Source organism: Haemaphysalis longicornis, unplaced genomic scaffold, assembly GCF_048455015.1.
Source record: "Haemaphysalis longicornis isolate Haplotype H1 unplaced genomic scaffold, Haemaphysalis longicornis Haplotype H1 scaffold_2, whole genome shotgun sequence".
Lineage (NCBI taxonomy): Eukaryota > Metazoa > Arthropoda > Arachnida > Ixodida > Ixodidae > Haemaphysalis > Haemaphysalis longicornis.
Window position 1 is genome coordinate 282,325,923 of NW_027526295.1, and position 26,421 is coordinate 282,352,343.

At 46.4% G+C, this 26,421-nt stretch overlaps 1 protein-coding gene and 1 non-coding gene across 2 annotated transcripts in view; both read right to left on the bottom strand.

The window, feature by feature from the left end:
* Nucleotides 1–26,421, bottom strand: part of LOC144170767 (zwei Ig domain protein zig-8-like) — a 314,979-nt gene that overhangs the window by 261,268 nt on the left and 27,290 nt on the right. The gene's annotated exons all lie outside the window — the stretch shown is intronic.
* Trnat-cgu (transfer RNA threonine (anticodon CGU)) lies at nucleotides 17,173–17,244 on the bottom strand. The gene has a single exon. It is a non-coding gene; the product is annotated as a tRNA-Thr (tRNA).

Genomic DNA, 26,421 nt, shown 5'->3' on the forward strand with positions numbered 1-26,421 from the left:
CCCAGCGCTGCAGGTCTGGAGGGCGGCCAGGGTGGAGGCCGGTTGCACGAAGGTGCCGTAATCGGATCTGATGCAGAATCATATTTTTAGTGCTACCCTTTTGTAAAGGTTTGTAGCATTTTTTTAGAGTTTAAGGGGCTAGAAGTGCATAATGCTGGTAGGCTAGGGGGTTGTTAATATTATCAACAGTTAATAATCAGAAGGCTCCGGGCGACAAGTGGGACACCCGTGTTGCACTATTCAAATGCAACCTTCGCACCTTCCTAAGCTTTACTAAAAGATGAACAGAATTCTTGCTGGCAGTTGCTTCGTCTTGCGTTTTTTCAGAAGTTATTTGCAACAAAGTGATTTCTATGTTACGAGTGGTTTTAAGAACGCACCGCGTGTCATTTTTATCATGAAATATGATCTACCTAATGTACGCCGATACGTGCACTCGCAGGGAGGGGTAAACTAAACTAGTTTTTCCCCCATATTACCCTGCTACAAGGCGGATTAACTCGAAGAGTGGTTTCAGTATTTGATGGCAACAAATGCTAGAAATGGCACCTTTTAATCCTGATAAGTCTTTGTGTTCATTTTTCTTCGCTTCTTTCGCTTCAGTCTGTTACTGCCTGCATTTGTTTTTTTGTGTGTGTATATATCTGATAAATGACTTCACTGGTCCATTCATTTCAAAGTTTCTAGTAACACCGCCTGCCGCAACTACGTCGGGTTCTGACATCCTCAAATCAGCCTAGAGTGTATGTACTAAATAAACGGCAGCTGGGGTGGCTCTGTCTCACACACCAGACGACATGCGCTCGCCGCTCAGCAGCCCACAGTACCACCTTCATTCCCTTCTCAAACCTTATTCGCGTGTTGTATTATGTACAGGCCCGCGCAGAAGTAACTGGAGCACGGGAGCGGTCACAATTGCATCGCCGCGCCTCGTATATATAGGACCGCAAACGGGAACCAAGGAGCGGCGTTCAGCGGGTGCGCGCGCACTGCCCCTGCCACCCTATCTGATATGCTTGATTGCCGCTCTGCTGGCGCGTCCGACCGGGCGTGACAGCCTTCAAGGGGCAGCGCTGGGAAATCCCGTGGAGCTGGTTGATTTGCCGCTCGGAGCCGGCACCAGTGGCCGAATCCTACGTTTCGGGGTTCGCACAAACTACGCGCACTCGGAAACGTGGCTCGTTGCGCTCGGCAAAGTGCAATTATGAAAGTCTCGTTCAGAGGCGGCATATCATTGCCTGTTTTTCTGGTTTCTATAGCGGTGTGCCTATGCGATGCAAGACATTATAAGGCGACAGCAAAATGTGCCTAAAGAATATAGAAAGCACCCATCGCATAGGTACACCGCTAGAAATCAGGAAAACAGGCAATACTATGCCTCCTCTGAACAAGACTCATAACTGCATTTTGCAGAGCGCAACGAGCCACGTTTCCGATCGCGCGTAGTATGTGCGAAGCCAGGATTGGGTCACTCCTGGTGGCTGCGAGCGGCAACGTAACTAGCGACACCGGATTGCCCAGCTCTGCTCCTTGAAAACTGTCACGCCCGGTCTGATGCGCCAGCACAGCGGCGATTAAGCATATCGGATAGGGTGGCAGGGGCAGTGCGTCCGTACCCTACGCGGCGCAGCGGTGCAATTCGCCCACCACTCCCGTGCTCCGTTTACTTTTGCGCGGACCTGTACGTCGCGAGCCGATGTTTTTGCGCACTTCGCCATTTGTGGCAGCAAGGTCAACTGCAGGTAATGGCCAAACACTTTAACCGTGGTATTCTGAATCCTTCCTCCACTTTATCCTCCAGTGGAGGAGGTCCTTTAAGTCGATTTCCCTATGCATAAACTTTGCGGAATCCTCCCCTCAGCCGAGTGCAGGGAGCAAATGGAGTGGATGAGGTACTCAGAATACGGCCCTAAGAGTTGCACACCTCCTCAGGTGCACACTGCCATAATTTCTGAGATGCGGCCTCTTCGTTGTTTCTTCCTAATTAAAAAAAGCCAGCTTGTTTTGACGACAAACGCGTCCGCACAGTCATGAGACAAATATCGCAGCGCCACTTGTGCGAGCCTTGCCTTTCCGGATACGGACTCGACGCTGCCCATTGTACAGCGGTAAGTTCATACTTCACGGGCTTCTTGCTGGTTCGCCATGGCGTTCCCTATTTGGGAAGTATCTTCTTAGGCCCGCAATAGTCTCCGATTTATTGTATTTTTTTCTTGTTTCTCTTTAAGTAAAGGTGTCAAATATTGTTGTTGATCGTTTATTAGGCGTTCGGGCTTGCTCTGCCGGATTTCTTGCTGTGCAAAACGTCGACAACAAAGTTCTGCACGCTGCAGAACTGGCGGCGACCCATGCCTGTGGTTTTACTCGCAACTGAAACACATGCCTTTGCCAGGAAGGCACAGAAGTGGCACTCCGGGAAAGAACCTAGCGCCGTCTGCTGGCTCGGTTTCAACTCTATAGCGACATTCGCCTGACCTATGACCGACTTTATAGAAAGCGACCTGCGTATGCGCGCCGTTTCCGCGTGCCGTATTTGTTATTGCTTGTTTGGTTTATAAAGTTCTTTCCGACACCACTGCACCGGCTGGCGCTTCATGCAATCCTCATTTCTCCGCTGTATGCATAGCTTGCACTGACGTCAGTGAAAAGATTCTGGGATACGCGGCCGCCGTGCATATGAACCGCTAACTCTCCCCCAGTCGTCGCTAGCCTCGCAAGCTGCGTTGTCACCAGGGTCATGTGCGCGATATGCGGAGTTGTTCCAACCGCAGAGACACCCGCGGGAGAAAAAAGCAACAGCCACTACTTTTCAGTACCGAAAATTGTATAGAATCAGTGAGAGCTCACGGAAGCGTCAAGCCCGAAGCGGCGCAGCTTATGAGTGGCGCGGTTTAAACACGCCAAGTTGGTCATCGAGAACCGCAACCTGCGAATCTGCAGCGCCCATTTCACTAAAGGTAAAAAAATTCTTTTAGGCTTTCACAGCGTGATAACGCCGATATACTTCAGAGTGAGCTTTGTAAATTTGTTCATTTTACGTTCTTAGGAACGCCAGTTAAACAGGTCGACGAGACGGACCCTGACTGAGCTTCGTCGATTCTCCAAGGCTACAGCAGCATGAACACGGATCCCTCACGACTACAACGCCTCGAAAAACGACGGACCAAAACGCTAATGAACAGGCGCCGTAGTGGAGGGCTCGATATACACTACCGGGAGTTCTTCAACGTGCATGATATCGCAGAGGCTACGGGAGCTTTTCTGCATTTCGACGCCAAGATTGATCTTGTATCCTCTGGTGCAGCAGCCGAGCGTCATAACCAGCGAGGCACCGCGGTGGATGCTTTAAAACTATGTACAACCATTTGAAAGTCCTTGAAAAAGAAGTAAAACTTCTGCGCTTACCTCTCCAAGTAGCAGCACTTTGACTACTCCAGCCTCTTCGCCGACAAACTCTTCACCCAGCCACTATCGAAATAATTGCGGGACTCACGATTTGTAGGCTTTCATCTCGTCAGGGTTATAAAGGTGGTGGAGAATGCCACGCAGTTGACGATGTCACCGTGAGTTACACCATGTAACAGGCTGGGGTTGGAGCTTGTGTCCATTGTCGGGCGCAGTGTGTAGGGATCGACGTTCTCGCACAGTTGAATATTTTCTCAGTACCGTACGCGCGCAGATCCAATCACTGTAAGAAGGAGCCCTCGAAAAAGGGCTGTGCGCTCTGAAATGCTGGCATTTGCAAGGAAAAGACGAATAGGATCCTGTCACAACACAGAGAAAAGAACTGATCCACGGAATCTCACAGCGCGCGCGCGCGTCAGACAAGCGAGAAGCGGTTCGCACTGCATGGCGGCCGCGGCGGTGAGCCCGTGGATGTGACGTCACGTGCAAGCTATCTGTACTGTCGGTCCATTGTAGTCAAATTTTGCTGATTCACATCGGGGAAGTGCGCACCTTCAGTGGGCTCGACGGTGGGCTCAAGTAAGAGTTCTTTAAAACGAAATTGTTACTTAGCTATTGATTGATTGATTGTAGGGTTTAACGCGCCGACGCAACGCAGACATTGAGGCGCGCCGTAGTTGAGGGCTCCGGATTAATTTTGACCACCTGGAGATCTTTATCGTGCGCCGAAATCTCGTACACACGGGCGTTTTTGCTTTTCGCCCCCGTCAGAAAAGCGGCCGCCACGGCCGGGAATCGAACCCGCGACCTCGTGCTCAGTAGCGTAACGCCTTAGCCACTCAGCCACCTCGGCGGGTTGTTACTTAGCTAGAATGGTGAAAGCACGCACCCGGCCGGCGTCCGCCGAACGCGCACCCACCCGGATCTCGTTCGAAAAAAAAAAAAAAAAGCGCTCTCCACAGTTGCTAACCCGTTGGTAAGGCTTTCGAAGGTGTTCCACGAATTTATAGCGCGCGTACATCCGAAATAATAAAACCCCCCCAAAAAATTCAGCGCGTTTTGTTCTGTAGCACGGAACAGAAAAAAATGAACAGGAAGAAGCACTTTGCGCGCACAGTTTCAGATAGTGCATCAAAAGAGAAAGGAAACAGAAGAAGGAACACTTGGCGCGCGATCAATTCCCATTGGCTTTGGACACATAGCACGAGTATAAAAAAAAAAACGAGCCGGCGTCAGAAATTTCTCGCGCAGTCATGGTTGGCGTTCAGCTTATTTGGGGACAGTATAGGCGCAGCATGAATACTGTTTCTTGTAAAAGTAGCTGCAGTGAGTCTGATGCCGAGGTTGCATGGCATAGGCGACTAAGGTAGGAAGCTCAGCAAGAAACCTAGCCGAAGAGCAATCCCGGAAGGCGCACGGTAAAGGCAATTTGTTTTCCCCAGGCTCAGATTGCTTCGGTACGGGGGCAGCCAGTGACTCAAAAAGATATCCCGAACATAACAGTGGTTCTCACCGCAAGTAATTTTGGGGACGGCTGCCATAACCATGTTTGTAATTTGTTCGGCTTGTAAGCCACCTAGACGAGCTCCTACAAACGTGGCGCCTTCAGTTATGGTGAAAACGCCACAGTCGCTGAAAAAGCTGCCTTTGATCGCTGGAAAAACATTGTTTTTCCGCAAGAATGACGGCACTTCGATAGACAGAACGGCCCTGTTCGGGTGTTTATACAAATTCGAGCCTTCCTTTTGAAATTTGTACGTGCATAGACTAGCTACACGTCAAAACAAAGCCCCTCAATGTAAAAAGAAAATCTGGAAAGTTTCCGCACGAAAATTCTACGAAAATTCTCGAAGACAAGTGTCAGTGGAGCAGCGAATATAGTAACAGTGTGGTTTACTTGGGTACGTAGACGTTTCCATAACTAAGAAATGGTTCCAGACTTCACCGCAAATTCTCGTTGCTGGCCGGTAATATATGTAGTGATCGGTACAATTGGGATTTTTGGTGCGACCGCTATTTTGTATGCAAGCAGTGGCGGGCCCCACTGCGAGCAAAGCGAAGTTGGCGAGTCTGGGGATTAAACTCAGCCCCGCCTGACGGAGCTCGCCGTCTCTTCACGGCAATTTTTTGGCACGTTGGCTTCTATTGTCGCCGGGTGCGATGCGCAGGTCGCTATCTATGAAGCCGGTCGTGGTTTGATCGTTTGTTAAAAAGGTCTCGCCGTTTGAACCCGTGGCTCTGCGGTACAGTCTCTTGTCCCAATTAAAACATCGTGTATTCAAGCCAACGCACTTCTAAATGTTTTGTTTTTGCATTGTTTAAATCGACGGACGTTTTTAACGTGCAAATGCTTTAAATAAATTGTGCACATAGTTTTGATAACAGCGGTCCTTGGGTAGATTTTAGGGTGTTTTGGGAGCAGCGCGCAGCCAATCGCCGTATTCTGTTGATGCCTTGCGTTGTGTAGGGTGTACCTGGGCTTCACTATAGGGAGACAGGAATGTCGGCTCACACGTTCTCCCGCTCACAGACGCGTCACTGTAGCGGCGCAGTTGGACGCTTATTAAGGGTCGGATATCTGCTTAGACTGCACGAAACTTATCATGTGCGCAAGAGGAGGTTTGTACGCAAAAGAAAAAAAATTGTGGTTGATTCATCTGTCATAGGAATCGGTAAAACACGAAAGTGAAATGTTGTGCAGCGAAATTTGCGGCTAGGCATGATTTGCGGGTCGGCGGCTGCCTCGTGAATGGGCTTGGCGAGCGACGTCATGCTGGCGGGTCGCTTCGGCAAAGGTGTACTGGCGTGATTCCGTAACGGATATGACGTCAGTGAAATCTTGGTGAATCCCGGCATAAAACACTTTGGTGTTAAAACATAAAACCCGAAAACGAACAACCCTAAGTATAACGTACTCTTTGGTTCTACCGGCGTCATTTCGGTGACGGATATGACGTCACTCAAATGTTTGTGTATCCCGGAATAAAACACTTTCGGGTTAACAACTACACACAGCTTGGTGGTGCAAGTCAGTAAATTTTGCGCTGAAGCCACATATATATTTGCTTATAGGGCATTGACAAATGCACCACTGCGGGTTTGTGCCTGTATGTGGGAATGCCACACTTGGGAAAGCCTCAGAGTGAGTGCCGTCGTAGTTCAAGAGCAGTGTTTGTCTTTTTCTGGGTTTGCTTCACATTGGCGCTATTTTTTCTTTTTTTTTCTAGCTGGGTTACCTCTAATGTTGCGCGAAGGAAAGCGCCGAGGTTGGAGTTTTCAATTTAGAGTTTTCCAGACGTAGCAGTGTTTCCTCTTTCTCCCGACTCTGAGACCGCGAAATACCGTCCGCATGACGTCGACAGTCCTTTTAACAGCCATCGTTCGCCAACAATTGCTGCTACACGAAAGAAATAGGAACGACACCGCCCCTGGTTGTTGGTTACCGGAGTGACGGTAAAGCAGAAATGGGGAAGACAGGACCATTGCTTGCCCTTTACAAAACACCGCTGTGCTTCGAAATAACACCTGCTAAACGCCCGTCGTTGCTCCGAACCGTTCCTTCCTAACCGTACCCGCTCGCTCTCAGAGCAATCGCAGCAGAAAAACTAATAGGCGACGGTGGGACACCGCCGATCGAGCGAAACGAAAAGACGTCAGCGCATCCTTTTCTGCGCATTTCAACATGAAAGCGCTAAGAAGAGACTCATTTACGAATCCTGGTTCACGGAGGCTTACAAGCAAACGAAAAGAAAAATCGGAACGCAAACCAGGCAGGAAATAAAACTGCCCACTGAGAGAGGCAACAACAGCCGGAACTGAGCGAGAAAGCTTGTTTCTCCGGACATTACTAATTGTCTCCGCAGCGCAGTCTGCCTTCGGGGGGGTTCGCTGCAGGAAGCCCATTAAAAGGGGCCGATGAGCAATAAAACAACGGGGCGGCAGGGGTATTTTGCTCGGATTCCTGAGTAACGACGGAGGCGCCACGTCGAACAAATGCCACGATTAGGGCGGGCTCGTCGGAACGAGCAAGGGGAGTGGGGAGGGCGCATCATCAAAAATCACATCTCCCGCACTGGGCACCGAGGGCGGCAATCTCCGTACCACATTGTTGCACACTTCTTCCTCTCCGACGCGGATTTGTAAACAGCCTGCTTTCCCCGTACGCCTGTCTGTATGTGAATAACGGCCCAGACGGGACGGAAACTCTTTAATAAGTTAACACTCCGCGGCAACGGCGATGTTCTCCGGCTTGTCGCAATGAAATGGGGATTATACGGCGAGTATAGAGCGGGCACGTTCGAAGGTCCCGCCGCTGCATCATTATCAGGGCTGTGCAGCGCGCGAGCCTTGAATACGCGATCAGGTTAGTATTAGAGCCTTAACGGGTGATTCATAATAGACGAATGGCCTAATGAGCGAGCTCGCTCGGCGTGGGTGTTACGCGCTGAGCGTGCCGCCCTTGTCAATGCCGCAGTAAGGGCGCGGACGGGGTTGTTTCGGCCTTGGAAAACACCGCTTTAATGCCCGCGCACAAGAGGCGCTCAGTTTGTTACTAGACTGTTTTGCAGCAATATACCTTGCACGCCCTCCCACGCAATGGGCCCAGTTGATCCATAGAAGCTGCTCGTTCTACCGCACAAAAGCCGGGGTAATTGGACAGAGAGTATTAGGGTGCGAGACAGTGTCGTGTCGTGCGGAAACCAAGAACTAGTTTTGAGGATTATATATATATATATATATATATATATATATATATATATATATATATATATATATATATATATATATATATATAGAAATAAGGGTTGGCAGTCAAGAAAACCTCGGAAAGCAAAGGGGCGGATGTGGTAGGTCATTGAAACAGATAAAGAATTTGGAAAGAAAGAAAGAAAGCGGAGAAAAAATGCCCGCCATATATATATATATATATATATATATATATATATATATATCTATATATATATATATATATATATATATATATATATATATATATATATATATATATATATATATATATATACAGATGAGTTTTTCAACGGGACAGAAAGAACGTTCAGGTAAACGATATGAACAACTTTGCGGTATTAACTTGTTTATTAGAAATTAGACAACAGTTTCGGTAGTGAAACTTCCTTCTTCAGGGTCAATCTTACAATGACAATCGAAGGAAGTTCCACTTCCGAAACTGTTAGACTAATTTCTTATAAACACGTTAACCGCAATATTGTTGGTATCTTTTACGTATATAGCTATACTCATTATCAGTCTGTCTACTCCCACTGCAGGGCGAAGGCCTCTCCCATAGACTCCCAGCAATTTATCCCCGCAAACTTCTTGATCTCATCTGTTCATCTAACTTTCTGCCGCACACTGCACGCTTGCCTTCTTTAGGTATCTACTGTGTACCTTAATGACCAACGGTTATCTTGCCTTCAAATTACGTGCCATGCCAACGCCCATTCCTTCTTCTGAATTTCTAGTAATACGTCCATAACACGCGTTACGCGACAAGAAGCGAGCCGAATGATTAAGGGAACAAAACGCGTGTTATATATATATATATATATATATATATATATATATATATATATATATATATATATATATATATATATATATATATATATATATATATATATATATATAACACGCGTTTTGTTCCTTTGCCAGGGAATAATATATATAATATATATATATATATATATATATATATATATATATATATATATATATATATATATATATAGATATAGATATTACTATGAGTTTATTGACCCAGTTGCCAAGAAGATGCAGAAGGCCAACTGTACACAACGAGCAGACACCCCCCGGCTGGCTGCCACGCGTCCTTCTCGAGATCCCCGCCGATCAGGGTAACTATCCGGTGCTATGCTGCTTCTTCGTTCTTACTTGTTCTCATTATACAAGGGCCTATCTCCTTGAGTGGGTAGGTAGGTACCAGTTCTTTAAGCGCCACCAACAGCGATCACGAGGACAGCGGTGGTAGCAGATTTCTGGGCGCCAGCATCCCGGGAATACAGCGTACATATAAAAACGTTTATATATATATATATATATATATATATATATATATATATATATATATATATATATATATATATATATATATATATATATATATATATATATATATATATATAAATGCCCGCCGGGTGGGATCCGAACCCACGACCTCCAGAATACCGGTCTGGTGAGATGACCACTACGCTACTGGCGGGGCTAATTTACCCTCCACTTTCTGCGGTATTTATGGTAAGGTATTTTTGTTTCCTGTGCATGGGGGTGGTAGCCAGCGCCACTCGCACTACTCGGGGTGAAGGGGACCTTCTTTTAACCCCCGGGCCGTGACATTTTTTTCTCCACTTTCTTTCTTTCATGTCAAAGCACGCCACAGCAGGCTGTAACGTCACTGCCGTGTACGGTATTTAGTTTGACGTTTGACAACGGAGTGGGTGCACAGTCAAAAGTGATAACTGGCACCTTTTCAGTCTAGGCTGTTGTTTTTGCAATCTGCGGTACCCGGAATCGCTATTGAAACACGGAACAAAAGGGGAGGAGTTTCGCCGCAGTCTTCAGTGTCTAGCATATGCAATCATTCGAACGGCAATTAAATTTCGCAGTTAGATATATCGGAGTACAGATGGACTAGAAGAATTCTGTCAAATGAAACTGCATCGGAATAGATTGCGTCCGACTTTTCAATACAAACATTCCTGCTTACTGCAGCTACAAAACAGTTAAGGATTGGATATCAGTTAATTAAGCCTCCCTCATAAATGATTACCACAGAATTCTGTTTCCCTTTGGACGCGACACCTTACTGTCGAGGGTGTCTTCACGTTAATCTAAGCACCTAAATTTAGGATAACCTGTCTGCTTAATTTTGATCACCTTGTATATACGAACCTTCCGTAAGCGACAAAGTTTGTGATAGCAACTTTAATGCAAAAAGAACAGAACACAAATACACGTAAACAACTGTCAGGCCTTTAGCTGATAAGGTGGCTGGCTGCCTGCAATAAATGCATTTGTGCTAAGTGTGAAATCAAGTGCGAGGGGTGCTTTAGTATCTCCCGAAACACTAATTGAGGTAGTACGGAAAGCCCGATTGCCAGGTGATTTTTTACGTGGGCTAAACAATTTTGTCCGCCGTTTTATTCGTACAAAATCTTGTTCAAACTTTTCCGACGTGCGAACTCGCAGTCGCTTTCATATAGCAATGAATCATACTCTTGAGTTTTGCGCGCAACGAAATTGGAGTTTTGTCGTGACAGGGTCAAAGGCAGCCAACATTTTGGGCGTATACGACTTGAATTTGTTTCGCGTAAGTTCTCTGAGAAGTCGCATACAGCGTTAAAGCGGCGGTGGATGAAGCGTTGTCATGCTATCAATACATTTTTTGGTTTATGAAAACGAGCGAGAGGAAACACTCACCGTTAGCCGTTAAGCAGCAACTACACGGTATCTGGGTCGACATTGCAGGTGCTATGTGTCTGCGCCCCGCCGACTCTGGGTTCACCCATCGTAGTAACAGCACTTGTTCTTCATATATTTTATTAATTACGATAATTTCCCTGATGATATTTCTTATTCGCTAATTAACGGAGGTAAGCGCTGGGAGTGCTAAAGCTTTTTTTTTACATTTTCCTGAAACATTTTAATTGAATCGTTAGCGAGGGCGCTGGTCTGATTACGGAATGACTTTGTGTGGCAGGACCGTTTTTAAGGGAACCAGATATTTTAGGTAGAGAACAAGATAATGCAGCAAATATGCTTCCCTTATTTTTTCTCTGCTTAAATGCATACAGCAATAGTAAGTGTTATTTTTTTTTAAACTAATTTGTGATTTCTGAGCATTATGCAAGTCGTATAGGTTATTTTCACCTATCTGAACGCAACTGTTTTGAGCGCTAAGATAAATCCTTTCCGTTTCATAAAATTTTTGAATGGCGACAATCAGAAATGAAAGGGAGTGGGTTAAAACAGACGCAACCAGTCCTTCTGACGTTACGTAAAGTGCGCGTGGCCTGAATTTTCTTGTCCGGGAGTAAAATCTAAACAATCAGTCATGGCTACCAGAGATAGAAATAATATGTCGGACAACCGGAGGAATAGAAAAACGAAGGGGCAGGCCTGGAAGTAAGCCAGGTGTAAAGACGACCTAAGTACCTCCAGCAATTATCTAATTATCTGCAGGTAAGGATATTGTTTTGAATAACCATTTCTTTACTTTCATTTTATCTTTTTGTGCCCCAAGCTTGGATCTAATGATGATCAGCTGTATGTATTTAATAAAAAAATGGCGAACATTGCACTAATTCGGCCAAGGCTTGAACCATAGTGGAGCTGGAGGATTTCTTCCTATGTAAGCACTGAAGCCTAGTCAGGCTTAACCTCTTTTTGCCTCCGTCTCCTATTTTCTAGGAAAAGAAAATAAACTTCACTTCTCTTCACTGAAGGACACCACCACGCATTCCATTAGGTTTGAAGTTGTTTATTTATATGTTCCGTCGTAGCTTTTCACTTTGGAAGTAATAGTCATCGTCATATCCATCTATATAGTCGTCTTCCTCATGCATGACTGGCGGGCCCATCCTTTTATCCGCAGGCTTTCCCATTTCTCCCATACTGGTACGTATGGCCGAAATCTGAACCGCTAGAAGCGGTGGCATCCGGCGTCGCGAACTAAGCGCCTGTGGCGTCAGCTGTCTTGTATTCCTGTTTGAGGCGCGGGGTCACATGAACTGTTTTCTTGGTATTTTTTGCGAGCGTCACACCCAAGTATGAACGGCGCCGGACACTTCTCGTAAAGCGCGTGCTAAAATGCGCAATAAACGGTGGCAGTAGCTACAACCCAGGGTTTTTTATGATGCCGCACAACTCACGCATTACGGCCAGCAACAACAGCTCCGCTATTAATACATATCTGCTCGATATTAGATGCAAAGCATCTCTTGCTCTCGGCTATGTCGTCCGTCGTCCGTCCGCACCTCTCCCCCTCTCCTCACCAGCTGTGCGATAGCGCGCGTGCATCTCCTCCTCTCCCTCTCTCCATGCCAGCTGTGCGATAGCGCGCGCGCTGCTCCTCCTCTCCCCGTCTCCACGCCGGCTATGCGATAGCGCTCGGCGCTACTCATCAGCGCAGCTGCGCGATAAGCGTGCATGCGCGTCTCCTCTCTCATCTCCTCCTCTCCACTCCATCCGCTCTATATAATAAACCCGGTCCGCTCGCCGCTCCCGCAGTTGCTGCTTCGGTTGAGTCACACTGCGCCGTCCGGAGTTCCGTCATTTTCCCTTATTTGGATACCCAATCTCGTGAACGTTTCGGAACCTCCGAGATACTTTGCATCAACTCAGGGTTCCCTCGCGGGAAGGTGGTGTCATTTCTTCGCAGTGACCGAGGTGCCCATTACACTTTCTACGGCGTACGGCTTTCACACTTTATAATGGACGTCAGAGCTGCCCGGAAGAATGGAGGGCGCTTTTAGAGTCCGTAGAATCATTCGCAATACACGTTGCAAGTGGATTTGCGGTCATTGTTTCCTGGATTGGCGCACAAATATTTCTCTTTCCAACCGTGCTACCAGACCAGTTCTGCCAGTGCGTGTGGTGTTTTAGGCGAGAATACGCCTTGCGCGTTATTCAGCTCCCACCAGACACCGAGAAAGCTGACGCGCTTTGCGATGCCTTGAATTTATTACAACGTCCTCGAAGCACCATTTGTGTTTCCCGTTCCGAGACCGTTTTCCGCATACACTAAATTATTCACTGCTATACTCGCACGAGGCAAACATTTCACTTTGTCTAGCTTACGAGCAGTGTATTTTTCCTACAAATAGTGGGGCTGGCCTCTTGCCACGATGCCAGAACCGGTACACCCATTTTCCAAGCGGAAAGCCCATTGATACGGTTCGCTCGCTTCGCCAGAATTTGAAATGTATGTGCCAAGCCCGTCTGCCGACTACAAATTCAATCCGGACTCGTTGTTCCCAGTGAACGAGAGTACACATGGGCCACTGCACAGCTCCCTGCAAACGCCGCTCGCTGTCTTGTGTTAGGGGGGGGGGGGGGGGGGGGGGGGAAGGAGGGCACTACTTTCTGCAGCAAAGTTTGACAATGTACGGCTCTTTACAACAGTGGGATTGTTTCCCCAGGATTTTAGAAAAACAGTAAGCGAACACAGGGCAATAGAAACGGTTTTTGATATGGCTAGAAAGGTACGAATGTGCGGCAGCATCGCAAGATGAGTTCGAAAGAGAAAAAAATGTGAATGTAATGCTCACGGGCTAGGATTAGAAGGATTTCTTATATGAGTACATGTAATTTGTTGTGCAAAGTCAGGAAACACCTACTTGGGGTCATGGTAAAGCTACAATGGGTGCAAGTTTGTGTAAAACATAACTAGTCAATAGACACGCAAGCCGCTTGCTTTGCGCCTAATACCTTGATCATGATTAGCAGTGTGGAAGGAAAAAACGAATAATGCAAAGAATCTGACCTCGTGTGAAGACACGGCGTACGGTGACTGTCGGGTAGGTCGGGCTGCATCTTCGGTTATAATTCGGTGCTTCGCTAGTGGCGTATAACGTAACTTTGAGTTCGACGAAAAACACTCGATAGCGAGGCAGCAAAGCAAATTATTTATTCCGTTTTTCTAGTTCAACGAACCCGTTTCCAACCAGAGCGGCCACAAATAATTGGACACGAGGGTGTATTGACGTCGCACAAAAGCGGCGTCATGTGGAGGGGCTTGAATACACGCTGCTATCAGAGTCGTAGGAAAACATGACGAAACAACAAAATGTAATGAAAAAACAGAAGCACATAATTTTGTGCGTTGAATTCGGACTGACCAATTCGGACTGACCATTAAGCAGACCAATTTATTCAAATGGACACCGCAAGCCCATTATAAAGATGCCGGCGAGTTTAACTTTGCTTCACCAATACCAGGCGAAACAGCATTTTGCATATGCCGGGTTATTGCCTTCCAAGGTTTTTAAAGCACACCATAACTAACCGGTCCCAAACTTTTATTTGTGTGTGCAGAACTTGGGATATCGCATAAAGAAATGTATATAGATGTACATAGTTTTTTTTTACTATATTCCGCTGTTGTAAAAAAACACACACACACACGCACATATATAAATATATATATATATATATATATATATATATATATATATATATATATATATATATATATATATATATATATATATAGGGAGTAGAAGAACTTTGAAGATGGTAGAGAACACAAGAGAAGAAAAACTGCGAACAAGATAAAAGCACGATTGTGGCCTATGTTTCAGCATTCAGCAAAGAGTAATACCTCGTTAATTCGAACTCGCATATCTCGAAAAATCGGCTAAGTCAAAATCTTCCGCGGCACCGAACATTTTCCTATACGTCCCATGTATATTTTTCCCTTTATCTCGAAGTATTTTTTGGTCGGATTGCGGATAACTCGAAATCTTGACTGGGAGTGGAACGAAAATGCCGCCGCCGGACCATTTCACAAGATTCGCGCGATGCTGCCACGTCTGAAGTCTGTCGATTTTTTTTTTATTAAGCCGCGCCTGCCATACGTCGATGCTTTCCGCGAACGCGAAGTGCGCGAAGTCTCAGCCCAGCGACATATCAACTTTGTCAAGCAACCCTGTGGCACGTCATGTGACACATGCGCTGAGCAGGGAGGCCATGGAGGAAAGAAAAGGTTAGCAGAGGCCCTGACGTCACATTTGTGAAGCCGAGTCCCGCCATGACTTGAGCCCACGGAGCCCAGCACTCTATCCCATCATCCTTTGCTGCCTCCGGTTTGATTTGACTAACATGGCGTCGCCCTGCCCTCCCTCTTCGAAGCGAAAACAGCTTCGTCGCTAATTCCTCGGTGCGATATCATGTTCTAAGCTGTTGATTTCGCCTTCAATTTGCCCATTCTAACCCTCACCCAAAGTTTCAATCGAACAACGACCTTCGTTTTAAGTGCGAATGCACTTTATAAGCGACCCCAAACCATCCGCCGCCGGCGGCGTTGGCGTCCGCAGTGCTCCTCTATATTTGAAAAAGAAACAGCATCCGGCGCCAGGTTTCGATCCGAGGACTTTGCGGCCGCAGCGCGACGCGCTACCGACTAAGCCACGGAGGCCACGCTGATGTCAGTGAGTAACGCGCCTGATATCTTTAACGCATTCAAACTACGTCGTCAGCGGCGTGCGTTGGCGACTCAGCGGCGTTATAGCGGCTTGATTACTGCGTGGTGTACACGTGATACTACAAACCCGATGGAAGAGATGGAAGAGAAGGCGGCGAGGCGGTGGGCTGCGGGGGCCGAGCGCAAGCGCCGCAAGCGGGCCGACAACCGTGCATTCGCACTTTCACATTCTCCCCCTCGGGGAAATGCGGGGGAATTTTTTTGAGATAGAAGCACGATTTTTCAGCTCTTAAGCCTGGCAAAGTAGCGTTTGTCGTCGTCATAGCAACAGGCTCGCGGGGTGGCGAACGCAGACGACGGGAGCATTGTTTGGGGTCGTACAGCACTGCGGTCTTTGCGCGCTACGTCTCAGCAGCGATAAATTTCACTTCACTTCATAATGAAGAAACACAAACTGAGCAAAGAACGAACTGTGGCTCTCGCCAACGTTGAGCGAGGGTGCTTTTCCCGGCATGTCGCCGGCGGCGGCAGCGGCTCGCTCCGCCGATCTCGACGCGACGTAAGCGCCGCTGCGGCCGGAATACGAGTTGAGGCTGCCTCCGACGGTGGAGTTTTCAAACTGGCCTAATCTAAAAACGTTTGTCGTAGCGACTGCGCTGGTTTGCAAGCGTAGCGAGGCAGCGGCATACCAAGCGTCTTAAAAATTTGTCCGTTTTATTTGCCCAAATTTGGCCGCCGCAGTTGTAAACAAGTAAGCAACATTGTCCATGGGCTCAAGAAAAATGACGTAACTTCCTCCACACTTTTCGCAATGCATTAGGATGCTAGGGGCCTCTCCTAAGTATTCTTTCTTCCATGAGGGAGGCCCTCTGCCCACGCTTGGCGTAGTTTGTCTCGTTCGCTTTGTGCAGTGCACATGATTTTCCCTGAGGTGTGATTTCCGTTCATCTGCGCAAACCGAGCGGTACGGATTTTTCGCTGGCTGTGAGGAGCGGCAACTTAGCGTGAGTGCGGCAAGCATGGCGTCAAAGCAGTGCAAGTCGCTAACGCTAGAAAAAAAGGTTAGGTTGCCCTCATTTTTCCTGGCGATTAGCCGAACTTTGCTTATCTCGAAAATCCGTTTATCTCGAAATTTTCCCTGGTTTTTACGACTTCGAGTTAACGAGGTATTACTGTATATATATATATATATATATATATATATATATATATATATATATATATATATATATATATATATATATATATATGAGGTTACTAGAGACAGAAACACACGAGAAAGACGGAGAAAATAAAAATAAGTTTACTGACGGTTCAGGAAGAGGACAGTAAACTTATTCATATTTTCTACGTCTTTCTCGTGTGTCTCTCTGTCTACTAACCTTATTTTTTCGCGCTCTGTGTGAGTTTTTATCTTTCTGTTTTTTTTTCAGACTATATATATATATATATAGAAAGATAGGTCGGCAGTCTACAATGCCAAAGGAGGCTTAGGGGTGTGGTTAGTATCTTTTCTTTTTCACAACAGTTAATTAAGGAAACATTTTTTTTTAAATATACAGAAGAAAGAAAGAAAGAAAAACACGCGCCCAGAGTGGGGACCGAACCCACGCCTTTCGATTACGTATCGAATGCCTTACCAATTCGGCTATCTGGGCGACTGTGTTCTTCACTTTCTGGGCTAATTATATTTACTAGAAGTGTATCTGACTCTTGAGGGTGGTAGCCAGCGCCACTCTGACTACACGGGGAGAAGGGGACCTTCTTTTCAAACCCCGGGGCGTGACTTGAACGTTTACAGCCTGTCATGAGCGGGTTACTGGCGGGAAGCCCTCTTATGCTACCTAGGCATCAAGGCTGCCAGAACCGAGACCCTCGCTAGGCTTTCGCAGAATAATATAGTAAGGAAATGAGGGGCGCGTTGAGGAAATACAGAAAGATAGGTCGGCAGTCTACAATGCCAAAGGAGGCTTAGGGGTGTGGTTAGTATCTTTTCTTTTTCACAACAGTTAATTAAGGAAACATTTTTTTTAAATATACAGAAGAAAGAAAGAAAGAAAAACACGCGCCCAGAGTGGGGACCGAACCCACGCCTTTCGATTACATGTCGAATGCCTTACCAATTCGGCTATCTGGGCGACTGTGTTCTTCACTTTCTGGGCTAATTATATTTACTAGAAGTGTATCTGACTCTTGAGGGTGGTAGCCAGCGCCACTCTGACTACACGGGGAGAAGGGGACCTTCTTTTCAACCCCCGGGGCGTGACTTGAACGTCTACAGCCTGTCATGAGCGGGTTACTGGCGGGAAGCCCTCTTATGCTACCTAGGCATCAAGGCTGCCAGAACCGAGACCCTCGCTAGGCTTTCGCAGAATAATATAGTAAGGAAATGAGGGGCGCGTTGAGGAAATACAGAAAGATAGGTCGGCAGTCTACAATGCCAAAGGAGGCTTAGGGGTGTGGTTAGTATCTTTTCTTTTTCACAACAGTTAATTAAGGAAACATTTTTTTTAAATATACAGAAGAAAGAAAGAAAGAAAAACACGCGCCCAGAGTGGGGACCGAACCCACGCCTTTCGATTACATGTCGAATGCCTTACCAATTCGGCTATCTGGGCGACTGTGTTCTTCACTTTTTGGGCTAATTATATTTACTAGAAGTGTATCTGACTCTTGAGGGTGGTAGCCAGCGCCACTTTGACTACACGGGGAGAAGGGGACCTTCTTTTCAATCCCCGGGGCGTGACTTGAACGTCTACAGCCTGTCAATAGCGGGTTACTGGCGGGAAGCCCTCTTATGCTACCTAGGCATCAAGGCTGCCAGAACCGAGACCCTCGCTAGGCTTTCGCAGAATAATATAGTAAGGAAATGAGGGGCGCGTTGAGGAAATACAGAAAGATAGGTCGGCAGTCTACAATGCCAAAGGAGGCTTAGGGGTGTGGTTAGTATCTTTTCTTTTTCACAACAGTTAATTAAGGAAGCATTTTTTTTAAATATACAGAAGAAAGAAAGAAAGAAAAACACGCGCCCAGAGTGGGGACCGAACCCACGCCTTTCGATTACATGTCGAATGCCTTACCAATTCGGCTATCTGGGCGACTGTGTTCTTCACTTTCTGGGCTAATTATATTTACTAGAAGTGTATCTGACTCTTGAGGGTGGTAGCCAGCGCCACTCTGACTACACGGGGAGAAGGGGACCTTCTTTTCAACCCCCGGGGCGTGACTTGAACGTCTACAGCCTGTCATGAGCGGGTTACTGGCGGGCAGCCCTCTTATGCTACCTAGGCATCAAGGCTGCCAGAACCGAGACCCTCGCTAGGCTTTCGCAGAATAATATAGTAAGGAAATGAGGGGCGCGTTGAGGAAATACAGAAAGATAGGTCGGCAGTCTACAATGCCAAAGGAGGCTTAGGGGTGTGGTTAGTATCTTTTCTTTTTCACAACAGTTAATTAAGGAAACATTTTTTTTAAATATACAGAAGAAAGAAAGAAAGAAAAACACGCGCCCAGAGTGGGGACCGAACCCACCCCTTCTCCCCGTGTAGTCAGAGTGGCGCTGGCTACCACCCTCAAGAGTCAGATACACTTCTAGTAAATATAATTAGCCCAGAAAGTGAAGAACACAGTCGCCCAGATAGGCGAATTGGTAAGGCATTCGACATGTAATCGAAAGGCGTGGGTTCAGTCCCCACTCTGGGCGCGTGTTTTTCTTTCTTTCTTTCTTCTGTATATTTAAAAAAAAATGTTTCCTTAATTAACTGTTGTGAAAAAGAAAAGATACTAACCACACCCCTAAGCCTCCTTTGGCATTGTAGACTGCCGACCTATCTTTCTGTATTTCCTCAACGCGCCCCTCATTTCCTTACTATATTATTCTGCGAAAGCCTAGCGAGGGTCTCGGTTCTGGCAGCCTTGATGCCTAGGTAGCATAAGAGGGCTTCCCGCCAGTAACCCGCTCATGACAGGCTGTAGACGTTCAAGTCACGCCCCGGGGGTTGAAAAGAAGGTCCCCTTCTCCCCGTGTAGTCAGAGTGGCGCTGGCTACCACCCTCAAGAGTCAGATACACTTCTAGTAAATATAATTAGCCCAGAAAGTGAAGAACACAGTCGCCCAGATAGCCGAATTGGTAAGGCATTCGACATGTAATCGAAAGGCGTGGGTTCGGTCCCCACTCTGGGCGCGTGTTTTTCTTTCTTTCTTTCTTCTGTATATTTAAAAAAAATGTTTCCTTAATTAACTGTTGTGAAAAAGAAAAGATACTAACCACACCCCTAAGCCTCCTTTGGCATTGCAGACTGCCGACCTATCTTTCTGTATTTCCTCATCGCGCCCCTCATTTCCTTACTATATTATTCTGCGAAAGCCTAGCGAGGGTCTCGGTTCTGGCAGCCTTGATGCCTAGGTAGCATAAGAGGGCTTCCCGCCAGTAACCCGCTCATGACAGGCTGTAGACGTTCAAGTCACGCCCCGGGGGTTGAAAAGAAGGTCCCCTTCTCCCCGTGTAGTCAGAGTGGCGCTGGCTACCACCCTCAAGAGTCAGATACACTTCTAGTAAATATAATTAGCCCAGAAAGTGAAGAACACAGTCGCCCAGATAGCCGAATTGGTAAGGCATTCGACATGTAATCGAAAGGCGTGGGTTCGGTCCCCACTCTGGGCGCGTGTTTTTCTTTCTTTCTTTCTTCTGTATATTTAAAAAAAAAAATGTTTCCTTAATTAACTGTTGTGAAAAAGAAAAGATACTAACCACACCCCTAAGCCTCCTTTGGCATTGTAGACTGCCGACCTATCTTTCTGTATTTCCTCAACGCGCCCCTCATTTCCTTACTATATATATATATATATATATATATATATATATATATATATATATATATATATATTTATATATATACATTTATATATATATATATATATATATATATATATATATATATATATATATATATATATATATATATATATATATATACAGAAAGAAATGCCGGCAGTCTACAACGCCAAAGAAGACATAGGGGAAGGTTAGACAATTTTTTTTTACCGTTAGTGACGTTACATTATTATTAATTTTTTTTAATTAATTACGTGAGAAAGAAAGAAAGAAAAACACGCGCCCAGAGTGGGGACCGAACCCACGCCTATATATATATATATATGTGTGTGTGTGTGTGTGTGTGTGTGTGTGTGTGTGTGTGTTACTGTTGCTGAGTGGTTACTGAGTGCGCATGCGATCTTTCAGCCGATGCTGTCTCAATGTACTTAATCTAACCTTGTGGTTCCTAAGGGCATGTGTTGTACCTTTTGTATACTCCAATGCCTGGAATAGCCAGCTCCTGTTTGCGTTGGAGCTAAACTCTCCAATAAATAATTATTTCTCTCTCTCTCTCTCTCTCTCTCTCTGATGTTGTCTTTTTAAAGCTGGTCTGGTCTATGCCGGCTAACCAGGACTTCAGGATAAGAAGCAGCCTGTCACTATTATATCAGGTATTAGGGAAGATAGGCACATTATAAAAAAAGCCATTGGAGCCCGGACATTCACCGCAGAAATTCGACACGTGCGTTGTCAAATTTCATCAAAATGAACCATTTTCTCTTGAAGTTCAATGGGTTTTATGAAAAAAAAAACTAGCTTAAACGAAATTTTTTCGTGGCGTTTGTTCAGGTAGAGGTTTCTGGGAATCGATTGCCAGCAGCGTCTTGACGTACATGAACGCTGGTGAGCAAGACGGGTGGCGACAAAGACTCGTTATGCGTGATGTGGTGCCGCGTGACGTGTTACCACGCAGGCATGCTGGACAGTGCTCTAAGAGACAGCAGTAGAAGTATTAAGTGCAGACCACTTTAGGGGCCCGCCTTTTCGTAGTAGCTCATTCGCTGTCACAATGTCCAGCCACTGAAGGAATCAGGCCAGGGACAAGGGACCCAAGCAGAGCCCCACGGCGTCAGGGCGTAACGGACCTAAACAGACGCTCCGAAAAACAAGTGGTTTATATCGTCAGAACCGTTAGAAGCTCCTGAGCCGCTGGCGCTTGTCATACATCTACCCGTTGTTTAGCGCGAAGAAAACTGCAGATGCATTTGTGTATATAACCGGCATCCCCCGCGTCCATTTAGTTAGCAACGCCAGTTAGGTTGCTTTTTATGATAGTATTAGTTAGCAACGCCCGTTAGGTTGCTTTTTATGATAGTAGCCGAAAAAAGTGGCCGCCAAAAAGTGGCCGCCTGTCGGTCACTAAAGGCGCCGGCCGCCAGTCGGTTACTGGCGGCCACTAAAAAAGTGGCCGCCAGTAAGGCGCCGGCATGTGAGAGATCCCGCTCGCGCTGCTCCAGGCAGGGGGCACGCGAGCACTGCGAAGGCGGGAATTTGAATTGTATTGGACAAATCTCCGTTCAATTCATCACGAGAGGAGTGAGACAGGAGGCGAAGAGCGTGATTGGCGATAGCAGTGAGAGGATACCGGCGCCACAGCTCATTATGGCCGATCACTTCTTTGCACTAACGACAGCTTTCAGGTTGAGTGATATGGCTTTAATTTTTCCGGGAGTTTGTCTTACTCAGTGTTACGGCTCAGCGGCGATTACTTAGCGCACATGCGGAACATGCCGGGGGCACCAGATCAGGCGCCATTTTCAATCCGTCCTTCTCGGCCTATTCAGCTAAAACGCTGGAATAGGGTATTTCGGGGGAAGTCGATCTCTTTCTCTCTCGTTAACACAAATGCGACGTGAAGTATCAAACAGCCCGCGAATGCACGTGCGCCGCTGGGTCGACAAAACTATAGATGCTCCATCCATGTTCCAGGTTAGTAGTTCTAGAACTTCTTTTTTTTTTCGGATGGAACGGGGGGGGGGGGGGGCGGAGAGAAGGAGTAGGGGTGTCATTATACGCCGAAGGTACACCTAGAATATGAGGCATGCCGTAGCTGAAGGCTAAGGATTAATATACAGGTTGTTTCGGGAAAGACTAATTTTATTAAATAGGCTATCGGAGGTAAAATTGTTTTTCTTGCGCGAAGTGATGACGGGCTGTGGCGTGTGCTATTAAGCAGGTTTGAAATGTATTTAGGGTAATAATTAACCATAATTTGTTAATTCTGTTTAATTCTAGTTTTTGTTGCGTGCGTGTGATGTGTACAGATCTGAGTGGCATGAGCCCATGGGCTTGGCTTTACGGAGCTCAGCTTCCGCACGGGACCCGTTGCGCGCATCTGGAGAGCTGAGGTTTGAGAGCTGTAGCGCTGCATGAAATTACAATTTCGAAAATTTAATAATCAATACCGGAGGGACTCATGATCCTCTACAATTTCCTCTTTACAACCAAGCACCTAACCAGAATAATTAAAAGTTTATTATTCTGCTAAATAGCACTTGTAACCCGTTTTATAGCGCCCACTAGGGCCCTTTATAGCACCCACCACGGCCCCATCACGGCCTTGGACCCAAACATCCTTAGACCACCTGGGTAGAATTGACGCGTGCCAGAGGCTAACGAGCGAGTTCAATCACCGAAATGTATTGTACGTTATTCTCGCGTGATTTCAGCCAAACTGATAACGCCTTACTCGTTCCGATTGGTGTGAGGTGTTAATTAAGATTAGAAGATGGACAATTTTAAGCTTTCAGTTGTTATCGGTTGTAATTCAGAATGGTCTCTAGGGAAGTACAAGTGAAAATTAAAAATAATCGTTATCGCTATCATTACCATTGCAGTATTTATTATCACTTTGCTACAAATGTCTTCCTGAAAGTGTCACAATCCGTTAAAATGAACAATCGTATGCGCGAACATTTGTCGCTTATGTGAAATTTCAGTGCAACAAGGATATCAGCCGCCGAATTGTTTTTGGTTTACATATACAACCCCATAAATTCATTCTACTGGTAAACACCGTTGCTTATGAATCGAACAGATCTCTCGGCAAATGCTTAATATGTTGAGATGAAAATTTCTTGCCCATTTTTAACGTGCTGATACCTATAAGAGTTCCCCGAGCATGATTCCCTCCACCAACGTCACTGCTTTAGACGACACCAAGTAGGATAATGATAACGACAACGAAAACGGTAACGGCAACGAGGTGACGGCGACGACAATAAAAATGAAAACGACAGCGGCAATAACAATCACGACAACTACCACAACCACAACGAAGACAACGACGATGACAACGACAACGAGAAATACAAAGACAACGACAAAGACCACAAAATATGCGTAAAGGACATTTCGATCTTCGGCTACGTCGGGTGTTTGGTGCCATTCACCCGATACGAGAGCCGAAATTTCGTGGTGGGCGCCTGACCGATGCCTCACAGCAAATAGCTCTCGCTTTTCCTTTTTTTTTCTCTAAGGCGGAAAGGTATGAGACAAAGGCTACCCGGGCAATATACTAGTGCGCCACGATCCTTCCCCGATATTGAAACGCGACCATATCGATGACGGCATTCAGGGCACCAGTATGCCTATTATCTCTAGAGCCACGTAGTCGCATATGTGTATATCCGCTTCTTTCACTTTCATTGGAGATTTCCGAACGTTTCTCATTTCGGGGTGCACGCCGGGCGGAGCTCCATCTACGTTTCTGGAGGACCGCAACAATTCCTGTTACCGCGCAGAGCGCGCACGTGCCTATAGCCTGTCTGTATACGAACGCAGGCTGCCGCCAACGATATTATGCGAGCGAATACCTGAATACAGCGCGCGGGCTTCCTACGCCGCGCCATTTCGCTCACAAATCGAATTTCCTTTGCGGCTTGTTGTGCTCGGAGACTGAAATAGGGGCGCAGAAAGTCTCACGGCGCGCCCGAGATGGACGAAATACCTGCGTTTTGGAAGATACAAGTAAACGCGCCGTTGCAGCGGGACTTGGCAAAAACACAGTGAACACAAATGGCCGGTATGAAACCAAAGTCCGAATAACACAGAGAAGCTTGGTTGCGGTCAGCGTGTTTGCGAACTGTTGAACTGCGGACGTCCGCAAGGCCAAAGGAACCATCGTTGCCCGTTTTGTTCTTTAGCGGCACATCCAGACGCTGAAATGCCCATTGCGACATTCCTCTGGAGCGCCTCTTCAGCTGAGTGGTTCAAACTACCCTGTTTCGCGGCAGGAGCACAAAAGAAGGCAATGCCAACTAAAAGAAGGAGAAAAATAAGGAAAGAAAGAAAAAGGAGACCAGTATAAGATGGACAGGTCAAAACAAACTGGAGGAATGGACTAATGGGAATAAGTTCGTCTTGCCGTAGCGTAAAAAGAAAATAGAAGGGAATAGAGCGCACGAACGCCGTCTTCCGATCACAATTTTATTAGAAATGCAGACTTATATACGCGGTCTTGTAACGCCACGCATGACTGCTACACAAGAGTTTTCTTTATTTTATAGGCTTTTATGTGGCGCGTGTGCAGCGTTGGTATTTATTTTTGATAAAATATTCCAGAAAGGCACCGTTCGCAGCGCCTGTTTGCGAGGTCGGGCTAAAAACGCGCAGCTAACATGATGATACCCCAGATAAGTAGTTATCACTAATTCCTTCGGTTTTAGACCGATAAAATGCTGTTTACTTATGCTAATGTTTGAAAGCAACCAACTGGCTGGTTCTGGACACGGAATTTGGAGTAATATAAGTGGCTTAGTGGGCGGTCGTGTCCTACACTGGGCATCTAAAATCACTACGGGCTTGTAAATGATACGTTGACGCTGGCATTTATATACGAGCAATATTCGGCAGAAATTCATGGTTTGTAAGCTCTTAATGTACGTCGATGTTTTCAAACCTAGGGGTTTGCTATTTAAAAATAAGATTTATACATCATATATATAGTCGACGCCCTGGAAAGTTCAAATCAAGCGCCAATATGATCGGGATCCCGTACTTGCTTGAGCTTAATTCCCACCTGCTTCTGTTAATATACCGTAGGCATTTAGCATTCAGTGCACTCGCCGCGACCCATTAAGAGTGCGGCGACAGTTGGAATTCCTTTACTGCCCATCTGCCTCCGTATGTTTAAAATTATTAATGTAAGCTCAGTGCAACGTGAAGGGTATCCATTATCGTGCACGCTATTCGCCGTTAATGGACATTTCTTTCTTCCTGCCTTCCTATCGCCGTGTGCTTCCGAAGGAGAAACACGGCTCATGCACACCTGGTGGTCGCTGGTGTTTTAAAGGGACCCGGAAACAGCTTTTTCAACATTTTTTTTGGGGGAAATCTCAAATGCTCATAGAACGTAGTCAACCAACACAGCCAACACTTAGATTAGGGAGTCGCAAAGTACCTCAGTCAAAATTTACTGCTCTATGCCCATCAGATAACTTGGAAACTCGCTCAAGAGACTTTCCCTCTTTCCCACTCTTGACGTTTTTTGACAGCCCGAATTACGTCACTGAGGCCATGCAGCGGCTGTTGGCCGGATTTCCTTCAGTTGCAGCAATGAACGCTTTTCAATAGTAAAGCCACAAAAACAAAGCAGAAACGGAAGGGGTATCTGGTGCGACGAGCAAATTACGCCGTGCCGCTCCGTGCTGGCGATAAATGTAGCTTTCGCAGTGCCTCCAGACGTGAAGGAAAGAGTGAAAGTCTTTATCGAAAGTGTTACAGGATCCCTTTAATGCGAAAACAATAAATGGCTGTGATAAAGCCGGCGTCCGGCATTGGCAGCAGAAACACGGCTCGTAAATCCTCCAAATGCTGCGACGCGTCGCAAAAACGCGCCAAGGTGTATCGACAAACGCTTCCTGGGGAATTTTCTGGCGTCACAGCTAGCATTACGCTTTCAGGTCTAATGGCGTTAACATTCATTAAGGACGATACTCTTTCTTAGGCTACTTACAC